Source organism: Hibiscus syriacus, unplaced genomic scaffold (genome assembly GCF_006381635.1).
Source record: "Hibiscus syriacus cultivar Baekdansim isolate YM2019G1 unplaced genomic scaffold, ASM638163v2 tig00110514_pilon, whole genome shotgun sequence".
NCBI lineage: Eukaryota > Viridiplantae > Streptophyta > Magnoliopsida > Malvales > Malvaceae > Hibiscus > Hibiscus syriacus.
Genome location: NW_024062768.1, coordinates 333,115 through 345,729, shown reverse-complemented (window position 1 = coordinate 345,729; position 12,615 = coordinate 333,115). Strand labels below are relative to the sequence as shown.

Below are 12,615 nucleotides of genomic sequence, written 5' to 3'. Positions count from 1 at the left end.
GAAGGCTTCCCACGATGAACCCGTCCTTTCCCCGGCGACAAACGACGAGATGGTAAGATCCCTTCTCTCCTATTTTCGATTTGGTTCATTTTTTATTATTTTTTTCCTTCTATTCGAATCTCCTCTCCCTCTTCTCTTTGTTTCTTCATTTTCCCGGTTCTCCTCTCTCCTTTTTTTTTATTTTGTTCGAATCCCTCCCCTCTCTGAATCTAGTTTCCTTCTCTAAAATGGTTGCCCTTTCTTTTCTATTTTTTTTAAATGGTTGTTGCCTATTATATATGATGGATTAAAGTTGGTAGCCTTTTGTGAGGTTGTGATCGAGAGTGATGATTACCTTATTTTTTTGTTTTGATTGATTTCTCTACTTTTCACTATTTGTTGAGATGATACAATGGGTTGTTGACAATGATGTCTGTAAGTGTCAAAAACTGCGACGATGGGACATGCTACGCTTAGGCGACAGTGACAACAGGTACCTAGAGCTGTTCATAATCTTGCGGCCTCCTCCATCACCACCACCATGGAGCTCTTCATCTGCCCCGCAATGCACGGTTACCGACCTATCGGTCCCGATGGAACCATCCCATCAAACCGTCTCCGAAACTTCGAGCACTCTTTCATATCAATGACCTTCTTTACATACGCAGCTTTCTCCATTCTCCTTGATAAAATTAGCCCCAAAGCAACATATTGCCTATCACAATTTGTTGCAGCAGTCGCCTTTGCGCAACAGTTGCTCCTCTTCCACTTCCACTCGGCCGACCACATGAGGCTGGAGGGTCATTATCACTTGCTTCTACAGAGTGCCATTGTTGTTTCGTTAACCACTACGCTTCTTGCGTTTGGGTTTCCTAATAGCTTCATTGTCAGCTTTATGAGGTCCGTCAGTGTTTTGTATCAAGGTGTTTGGCTCGTGCTCATGGGGTACGTGATGTGGACTCCATCCTTGGTTCCCAGAGGCTGTTTCCTTCAATTTGAAGATGGTCACCAGATTGTTAGCTGCTCAAGCGACGAGGTACTGCACCGAGCTAAATCATTGGTGAATATTCTCTTCAGCTCGACCTTGATTGTGGTCACCATTTTCACCATGACTCTCTACGTGGTTTTGGATAGATTATATGGACAAAAAGTTGAGTATTCAAAGCTGAGAAAGGAAGAAGAAGAATCTGATGATTTTGAATCTCCCAAGGAGTCAGCTTTATGCAGTTATGGGATTGAAAGGTAGATTAATGATCAAACTTTGATGTCAGTTAGGCATATCTAAAATGTAATTATTTAATTCCTAATTATATATAATAGGGTAAACTATACTTTTAGTATCATAACTATCACTTTTGTTCTATTCTGGTCACCCAATTATTTTTTGTTTTAAATCATACTTGCGTTATGTTTTGGTTGCATTTTGGTAAAAAAATAATAGTGATGTTGACGTGTCATCAAAAGATAATATCACATCATTATTTTTTTTAATATCACATCAATATATCTTTTAATTTTTAACAACATGTGACTAAAATAAAACTCAAACGTAATATTATATAGGATCTTAAAAAAGTGATAGTGAAGTGATCAAAGTGAGATTAAAGTACTAATTGGGATACTAAACATATAGTTTACCCTATATAACTTCATTGGATAATGATTTTATGTATACGGAAATTTAATAATAATAATAACAAAAATAAAGCTCTTTATGATACAATAATCGATCGAGGTTTGTCATATTTTGATGCACAAAGGAGATTTCCTAATGATTAATAAAAGGTGTATACACTAATTTTTTCTATTATTTTTATTATTATTATTATTCTTTATTATTATTATTAAATAAAAAAATTCAAACCCAAATATATTACAAATCCCGAAGCCCAGTTACAATTTCAGACCCAACTTGTTCAGGCCCAAATATCAAACTCGGAGCCCAATAGCCCGAAGCCCAGATGGCCCAGCAAGACTCAAAACCTATTTAGGGTTACTGCTAGGGTTTTTAAACCTTAACTCCAGCCGCCTCAATCTTCCAGAAGGCCAGTCGCCGCTTCTGCTCAGCCGCCACCTCCACGTTGACGCTTCAGCTGCTGCCACGCCGCCGTCAGTGCCACGCCACCTCGCCGAGCTTTCCAGAAAGCCAGCTGCCCCTCCCCACGTCGAAGCCCTATGGTGAGTCACCACCATAGTCCGGTGACTCACTTAGGGTCGCCATTTGGGACCGGTCCGAGAGCCACACCGTCGATGGCTATAAAAACCACCACACCTGCAAAACAAAGAGGGGACACAGACAGCAAGTAACAGAGACCAAAAACCAAAAGGGGAGGGAAATATGAGAGCAACAAAAAGGAAAAGAGCAACCAAACAACCAACAACCATTCGAAAAAGAAAAGGAAAAGGAAAAAGAGCTATGTACCTTCGGAGAACCCAAACGCCGCCGGAAAACCTTATATAAAACGAGGTAAATCCTTCGGTTATAGCTTAGATCTATCGATTTTGAGAGGGTTTTAGGCTTAAAAGAGGTTAGATCTAGGTTTTGGTGGAAAAGAGAAATTTTGGGGTGATTTTAAATATTCCGGCCACCGTTCACGATGGTCGGCCAGAGGTGGTGTTAGCGGTGGTAGGCCGGAGATCGTTTCCCTCCGACGAAGGGAAAACAAGAGAGAAGCGAGAGAGTTTTTAAACCCTCTCAGTTAGAGAGAGAAGAGAGAAAGGAAAAAAAAAAGAGAGGATGGCCCTATGGGCCGGCCATATTTGGGTTTATATACCCTCTCCCAAACGACGCCGTTTAGGGGAGGGTATCTGTGTAATTTCCCTTTTAGGGAAAATCATTTCCGTAGCCACTCAGAATTCGAGACTTTCCATTTTGGTCACTCGTATCATACTTTTAATTATTTTAACTTTGTTCTTGCATTTAATTTTATTTTAGTCCTTATATGTGTATATATATTTAGGATAAATAGTGCATTTAGTCCCTAATAATTTTAATATTTCTATTTTGACCACTGATTGATAATTAAGGGTTAATTACAGTATTATTGCTTATATTTTTTATAATTCGAATTATGTCTACAAATTTAATATTTACATTTAATAACTGATGTTTTATATAATTTTATTTTAGTCCCTAAATTAATAAATTGTAAAATAACATGTCTAATCCCTATAGTTTTAAATAATTAATTACAAATTAGGTATTTAATTTTATTAGATTATAATTTAGTCCCTAAGCTTAATATTTTCATTTATTTTACAATCTTTATTACTTTTTACATTTTAATACTATGTTTTAATTTTATTTATTTTAAACATTGTTTAATTATATGTTACTTTTTATATTTTTATATATTTAATTATCATTACTATTACTATTATTTATTAGTTATGTCAATATATATAAATATTTATTTAGTCTTATAAAAATATATAAATAAATTTATTTATTTTATGAAATCTGTTTATAAATTTAATATATTATTTTTAAATCATTTTAATCATATTTTAATATATATTTATCAATATTAAGAAAGGACAGTCTTAAAGCAACTGGATGTCCATTTTCTGATATTTTTAAATAAAAATAAATATTTTAATATATAAATCTATTTTTATATTATTTTTAGATAAATGTTCTATTAAAATTTATTTATTTTTTAATATTAAGAAATGAGCTGTCTTAAAGCACCTAGAAGCCATTTTCTGATATTTCTAAATAAATAAATATATTGTTTAATAAAATATATTATATATTAATAAACTTAACAGAATTATGAATTAAATATATTTGAATTTTTGATAGAGACAATTTATAATTAATAAGTACCAATTTTGGGCGTTATAGGGGTGCTAATCCTTCCCTAAACGTAACCGACCACGAATCCCTTTTTATTAATAAAAAATGAATTTTTCGTTATAAACGCAGACCAGTTTATCTTTTAACTGATGTTTTTCTAAAAACTCTTTTAAAAGATAATTTTTAGGTATTCGACCTACCTGATCCAAAAGGCCGATGGCGACTCCCAAAACATTTTTAAAACCATTTATTCACATCACTTTTCCCGCCAAATAAAAATTCGTACCCGGGCAAAAACCGGTTACGACAACTTGGCGACTCCGCTGGGGACGAAAGGTCAAGCTTTGAAATTAATTATAAATTGTCTCTATCAATTTGAAATTAAAAATTCATAATTCTTTCTTTTCATAATTTTTATATATACTTATTATTTTCATAATATTTATATGTATATTATTTTTTTATTTTCAAGTATTAAATTCATTATTTATTTGTTTGTCAAAGGTTTGAATATTTTTCCTCACACACAACACATTGCATTGCACAACATAAAGCTTCATAATTAAGCTTGTCCCTTTTAAGTGGGAGTGAAAGCGACGTCTTCGTGAGAATTTATTCTCCATGTCAGACCTAGCAAGTAACTTTTGGGGTTCATATGCTCTATGTCTTCGTGAGAATTTATTCTCCGTGTCAGGCATAGAGAAATGTATCCCCTCGAATTGAACTCGATTCGCTTAAGTCTGTTGTGGACTAGGATTGAGGGTTTGGTAGCCTAAGGGGGCACCAACAAGGACAGTTCGAGTACCTTTACTCCTAGAACTAAAACCCTGCATATAATAAACCCTAGAAATTCTCCTGATCTAAGACTGTACTGAACCTCTGTCCGTAGTTGTACACAAAGGAGAAATAAGCTCTAGCTTTTAATTTATTTTATTTCCTTTTTTTTCCTAAATAAATGCATGCGAACTATAAATCATGCGGTTAAGTTAATTTTTCCAAACAAAGCATGAAACTAGAAAGCATGAAGTTAGGATTTATACTTTGATAGATAGAATTGTTCTTTCCATTAGTTGACACTAACTATTCTATATTTTCCTTATTTTTCCATGCATGTTACATTGCTCTAACTTGTTTATATTGATTTCTTTCGTTTGCATTGCATGATCATAGCATAACCAAAAGGTGTTGACTTGAAAGACTGTTCATCAAATTGGAAAGAAATCATAAATGGACAAAAAGTTTTATGATCGAACAAAATATGACGCGGCCAAGGAAAGATATCTTGAGGGAACTCCGAGGATAGAGGAGAGCTATGCACCCAAAGATCGTATGCTCATTGAAGAGAAAAGGAGATACGATAAATAAGAAAGCATATGTCCAAGATGATGGTAGAATATCTGTTTTGGCCAAAGGAAAAGAGACTCCTGCACGAAAGAGAGAGAGATCAATGAACATAACCATGTAATATCATATATACAGGAACTTCTGATCCTAATCAATTTGAGAAATTACAGACAGTCATCATTCGTATTCATAAATCATCTGGAGATACCAAAGAAGTGGTGACAACTGTAAAACCTCCCATAGATGAGAAGAAATCATGTAATTTGAAATCGACGAAGTTTAGCCTGCTCCCGACGTCTAAAACTCAGGTTCAATCCAAGACAAAAGGCGGTTCTCATTTTGATGCTATTCCTATATCATATAAAGAGTTGTATGAGAAACTACTTGAAGCACAAGAAGTGCTCCGTACTACATAAAACCGTTCCAACCTCCGTATCCGAATTGGTATGACATCAACGTTTATTGTGAATATCATGCTGGAGCTCAAGGACATACCATTGAGAATTGTCTTGCATTCAAACGTCGAGTCCAAAGTCTTTTGGATAATGGAACCTTACAATTTATGACAAATGATCAACCTAGTTTGGTAACTGAAGGTCCTGTTAGATTAATACCAAAAATGGACAAAGGTAAAATTATCAGTAGGGACACCCAGCAAGAAGAAAATTTGTTGAGGTTTGAGACTCAAATACGTCATTTAAAGATTGAAAATGATAAATTGAGCACCAAAATGGAAACCTTGCAGGAAGATTTTCAGAAGTTCAATCAAGCCTTTCAAAATGTTGGCATATGAAACACCCCAGAAGAGTGCATAACAGGGGTCACCAAATTGAAAAAGAACTTTAACATACATGAAGGTCGAGCCAAGAAGTTTTATCATGATTTAAGAGCTGCAGAAGAAAGACACAATACCTCTGTCATTGAATTCGAAAAATGTCAAGCCAAAAATCAAATGTTGAATAGTGTTATGACCAACATGGAAGCATCATATCATATTCATCAGCTTGAGATCGATATTGAATTAAAAGCCACTATGGCCAAGAACAAAACATTGAAGAAATGATTAGATGATTATGGAGATCTTGTACAAGAATTTCTTGAACACAAAGAGTCTCTCACAAGAAAAAATGAACAAATTATTTACAATTTCGAGAGTTGACACAGAAGATGAAGGAAAAAGACAATGTCACAAAGGAAGTTGTTGCTCAAGCAAGCAATGTGGCTCATAAGCTGGTGAATTTAGCTGGCCTCGCTAGAGAATTAAAACAGATGGATAACTCCACACCTGAACATGAGTGGAAGTTAATTTGGCTTTTAAGAGAAATAGAGAAGTTAGGAGTAAAAGCTATCCCCTACATGTAAAAGTTTTGTTTGATGCACGAAAACTTTTGTGTTCAATGAAATCTATTGTAAGATGATCACTCTTGAGTAACACCTTTTCATACATGCATTTACATTTTGCATTTTTGTATTTTTACGTTTGTATTTACATTTACATCATGCATTAAAACATATTTAAATGTTTATTTATTTTCAATATCAAAGAAAAGTGCAGTCTTAATATAACTGGATGTTTTATTATGGTATTTTAAATAATTTACATTTACATTTTTGCATTTATGCATTTTGCATTTACATTTTTTTATTTTTTTAAAGTATTGGTATATACATTAATTATAAAACATATAAATAATTCATAAAGAGTTCTGTAACAGTAAAATCGAGACCATTCATTCATACTGTACCATCATCATAAAAACAATGGAACAATCTCATGAAAGACTACATGATCAGTGGCCAGAACAATTGACAGGGTTACCTCAGGATACAAAGAAAGAAGCATCGAATTCAGTACCAGATAGACCAAATCAAATTATTCAGGGGATGGCATCTTACAAGGAAGAGATAACTGCTAAAGAGCAACAGTGCTATCAGATTAATGAGTTAATAATGATAATATACCCTGGGGCACCCCACTTGAACCCAAATAATAACCTCATTAATTATTCAGAATATGAGGAGAGATTCAAGATAATGATGAAGCAATAAAAAATATGAAAGATGTTAATACTTCCCACAAAGAATTAGAAGCGAAAGAGCTCAGCTTGGTTCCAGATTTGGTTATTCCCCACGAGTTCAAAATGCTGATTTTGAGAAATATGATGGCACCAGTTGTCCCCTAATCCATCTAAGAATGTTTTGCAGAAAAATGGAAGGATATTTAAGTTCTGATGATCTGTTAATTCACTCTTCCATGATAGTCTCATTGGACCAACAGTAGTATGGTATAATCAGTTGACACAAGAGCAGATTAAAAGATGGGTTGATCTAGCTAATGCATTCTTGGGACAATATCGATATGTTAAAGGCTTAGCTCCAACAAGTATGGATCTTCGAGGATTAAGGATAAAATCCAATGAAGGGTTTAAGAAGTATGCCTTAAGATGGAGAGGAGTAGCAGCACAAGCTCAACCTCCCATGTTAGAAAAAGAGATATCGCATATGTTTTGTGATTCCCTTCCCGCTCATTTCTTCAAGTTAATGCAGGCAAATCCGACGAAGAATTCGAGAATCTTGTGATAAGTGGAGAATTAATTAAAAATGTAGTCAACGAATGAAACTCAAAGTCACATCCAAGAGCCCGAAGGATCAAAAGCAAAAGCTGATAATGTGAATGAGTGTCGCATCCAGATTTCCACAATTGCAAAAGAAAAAGAGCAAGTATTTGTTCAGATCGACCAAAGAAAGTCATGCGATCAAGAAAAACTTTGGAAGTGTTCCAAACTTCCATTTTAGACTTGTACCCTCATTTGGTTTAAGGTCGATACATTACACCAAAACCAACGAAAGTACCACCAAACCCTTTTGCCCATTGCTATGATCAAAATAGTTTCTGCAATTTTCACTTGGGGGTGAAAGGACATTCAACAGAGAATTGTTGGCCACTGTTAAAAGAAATAGAGACGCTTGTTGACAAAGGAGTCTTGACACAAGAAATGATCAAGAAATGGGGGAAAATAAGGATAATGATCCTATTACACACCCAATATTAGAGGAGTAATGATGCATAAACAAGTGGAAGTGTTATCTACCACTGTAGTACTTTTCTATTTTCAGCATCTTGTTTGAACTTGTTTTTTTGTTCCTTTCTCCGCTTTTTGTGCAATAAATAAACTTGTGTTGCTTTTATGGTTATGAACAAGGAATTAAATTTTAATCTTAAATTTTTGAGTATCAAGTATATTAAATATTCTTTTTCAAGAATTATAGATCTTTGGCAAGTGGTAAAATTATACCTTCCGTATCCCGAACAACGCCAATTACTTGATCCTTATAAAAACCAAATCCTCACATAGATTTATCTGAGACTTTAAAGTCATGTCTCTACCTGTTTTTGAGACATCAAATCCAAATGTTTTCCTTCTCCGGTAGAGTTGATGAGTTCATTACCTTCCACTATATACACGACTTTCAAAGTAATACCTTTGTCCTTCCATATACAAAATTATCATGAACCAAAAGACCTCAAAAGAACCAAACTTTCAAATTATCCGTGAATCTTCCTGCAAGAAGAGACGAGATGAGGCATTATGGATCAACTTATCGAATATAATTTCGAGTGATTGGGGTATACTCAAAGAAGAAAAAAAATGGATTGATTCGAATAAATAAGTCATGCATTAATTACATTTTCATGTAAATAAAGATTAATCTTGAATATTCATCCCCCTGTGGATAATTCTTTGTACAAAGGCTTCTGTGTATGAGATGACGAACGACATTGTTTCATTTATCTTTCAAATATACGTATATATATCCCTTGTTGTCCCCTTTTGAGCCTATAATATTTTTTCTGATTCAACCTTAACCAAGGATCACCCTCCACCTTGGAAGGCAAGAAAAAGGATATCTGCTCACAGGAATAAAGATTGTCAATTACGAAGGCAAATCTTCATGAAATGAAGAGAATTTTGAACTACAAGGTAGATCAAATGCAAAGTGCTTGAAGATCAATCCATTCAAGAATAACGAAAGAATTTTCTAAATACAAGAGGAAAAGGAGGTTCTCAAAGCAATTGAAGTCATATACTCAAAAAATGAAAAAAAAGGAAAAAGGAAAAAAGGAAAAGAATTGAATCATGATTGGTGACTCATTGAGCCTCAAGCTTCAAGGTTGATCAAGTACAATAAGTTCAAAGATTCATATTCAACAAGAAGCACAAGAAATGCGGGAGATGAATAAATCTTATGGAAAAATCCCCAACAAAGCAGATCCAAGTCAAGCAAGGCAAGATTGAAGGCATCAAAATGAATCGATCCTTGGTTTAATTACCCTTAAAACACTTGTTTGGGCCTTTTTATCCCTTTCTTTCGTAACCATAAGCCATGGCCTACGTTACGTACCTGAAAAGTCCACTCTAATCATACATGGATTTCTACGTGAAAGGGACTATCTTCAGATTTCATTCCTCCTCTCAGGATTGATTTTTATTTACAAAATTGTTTTTTAAAATCTTTAATACATGATATGAAAAATGATAAAAGGGTGGTTCAAGATGTAAATTTTTAAATAACATCTTGGAACCAAAGAAGGATTCGAGTTGAAAACTGAAAAGGTGGCTCGAATATTGAATGGTGCAACAACGACATAAGAGACGATCTTAAGCTCTTGATAAAGCACCACACATCCTAAAGACGTTTTTGAGATTCGGGAACCAAGAAGTATCTCCATCAGATGAGCATAACAACCCTTCCTTCAAGATAGTGGAATCTCAAAGAAGACATATATGCTTGACCAACCTGAGAGACCTTACTTTACCAGAATCAACCTACACCTTAAATCAGTCAATAATTTTGACATTTGCCATAGACTATGATTTTTGAATGATTTAAAAGAGTAGTTGATTTATTTGATATTCATTAATTTTATATCTTATGATTTGATTCTATTGTGAACCTATGATAAGCAATACTTTACAAAATTCTTTCATTATTCGATAAAGAAAGGAGAAAAAGCATTTTCAAACAGGACAATCTCAAATGAGGAAGGTCCTTGAAGCAAGTTGTTGCCTATTCTACCTCTATTGAAGAGAAAGAATAAGTCAGGCCAAAATGATGAAGCACTTTTGAAATCAAGTGGTCTGAGAAGCCAGAAAGTTTGGAGAATTGAACTTATGATTCTCTCTTGTGACATTATTAGTAACTTATCAAGAATGATTACCTTATTCTAAAAGGACATACTAAAAACCCATTTCAACTAAACCTTTCCATGGTTCGGGAAGAGTGGGATATAACAGTGTGTATCTTGAAGCAGCAGAAGAGGCAGTCATTGCAAGAGAAATGCACCAACAAAAATCTTCTAGTTCATCCTGATGATGTTTATTTCTTCCAGTAAGGTTGTTACATTAGATGCCACCAATAACAAGGTCGAGTCCGTTAAATCTACTCATCAATTACTCCAACCGATCAATTCAGTTCTTGAACATTTCAAGGATATGCCAAGACAGTAAAAGGCAACCTCTGCATCACTAATTCCAGAGAAAAGAGACAGAACATTGATACCACCTGGGAACATGTCTTTAGTAGATCATTCTCCTCGTGTATGGTTTTTAGGGAAACCTAGAAGCATTTCCACCTCATCAGGTTCAAGAGGAACAACTTTATTCCTTCCAACCCATGCTAGATTCCATTTTCGGCACTCATCAAGAACATACTTTTGGACATTCGAAGGTGGCTCATCGTCATAAGCTTCAGGAACCTTACAGATCCTTTTTATCAATTTGGCACTTCCTATACATGTTTGTAAACAGTTCAATTTTGTTCTTGGATCCCAAGAAGGCCACCATTTTCTTTTCAATAGAAAACATCATGTATGGTGCGCATAGGAAGTGGAAAAGAGGAAATTTGTTCTCAATTGGCAGATTGAATATAGCCCTTTTTCGTGCAGCAACATAAAAATACTTTGAATCTACAAATTCTGTTTCTACATCGTATAAGTACCATGACATTTCGGTCCAAACACCAACTGGAGCAAGTGCCACGTTCTCGAAGTAGAAATAAGGAAGCCCAATAGCATCTTCTGGAAGTGTTCTTTGAGTTATCTGATCTGGTTCGGTAAGAACCCTAAAACCAATCATTGGATTTAGAAGATGAACTGCATAATCGTCTTCATTGAGAAACTTCTTTTCAAGCTTCCTCTGCTTCTTCCTTTATAAAAATCATAGCCTGAGTTTTGCATTTTCTTGTAATTAGGGTCATTGCATAATGGTTTCCTATCTTCTACTGGAAGAAGTGTGTCAACAGCCTTAACCATTTGAGCATCACATATAAAATATGTCAACTCTGCAATTGATGAATCCGATCACATTTCTCCATGGTTATTGAAGCCTCAGCCTCTGAGTTCCCCATTTTTTGTCAAGTATAACAGTTTATTCTCCTCATCAGAATCATAATTTAGGATTTCCTTGGTATCAGAAGAACTATCAATATCTGTGAAATCATTCTGAAAGATCGCTTCATAATCAGATGAGTAGTTATCAGAATCAACATGTTGCATGGAAAAGTATATTCCATAAATAGCCTTCACTGAAAACAAGGTTTATTGTGTTAGCATGGAATGAATTACCAAGCGATTTATACCACTCTGTCTGACTAGACCCCTCCAGATCCAGAAAATGGTCACCTCATTCAGAAGAGGCATATATCTCAGACATTTCTGTCAGAATGATTGATTATTTCTTAAGTTCGTGACAACATGAAGAGCATTCCTCAAGTTACTTAAACAATGTTGTTTTGTAACACCAGAATGAGAGTATTCAAGATAAACAAATTTGAGGCACGGATAAAACCACAAGTACACACACAGTGCATTGTCAAATTGGACCTTGTGGGGATCATGATATTCAAGTCAAACATACATTGAAAGTAAGCCTTACAGTTTAGAATGTCAGGGGCATTATGAAGGCCCAATTCAGATAGATCCATGCGGGACATCTCGAAAGCCCATTTCAACCAGGAATAGAATGGTGGGGCATTTTGAAGGCTCATAGTAATATGAATATTTGGGCATTCTTGGAGGCTCATCTCAACAAGAAATAATGTGAATACATTTTTAACACCTGTATCAACAAATGTTGGGACATTTTAAAGGTTATTTTAGACAGATCCATGTGTAGCATTTGAAGGCTCAGATTAACAAGAAGCATATACTGGGGCATACTGAAAGCCCTCTCAATCAGAATCATGAATGTTGATGTATTTTGAACATTTATATCAGCAAATGCTGGGGCATGCTGAAAGCCCCTTTCAATCAGAATGAAGAATATTAATGCATTTTGAATGCTTGTATTAGCCAATGTTGGGGCATGTTGAAGGCCGTATCATCTTACAGAAAGATCATTATTTGAGCAAATATTTCCATTGAGGCAAAAAGGTATGAAGAATGAAAATGATGAAGCAGTGACAGTCGAGCTGATTATACATGATTACTTCGT

At 34.8% G+C, this 12,615-nt stretch overlaps 1 pseudogene; it reads left to right on the top strand.

The window, feature by feature from the left end:
* Positions 1-365: 365 nt before the first annotated feature.
* LOC120130129 lies at positions 366-2,161 on the top strand (annotated as a pseudogene).
* Positions 2,162-12,615: the final 10,454 nt, after the last annotated feature.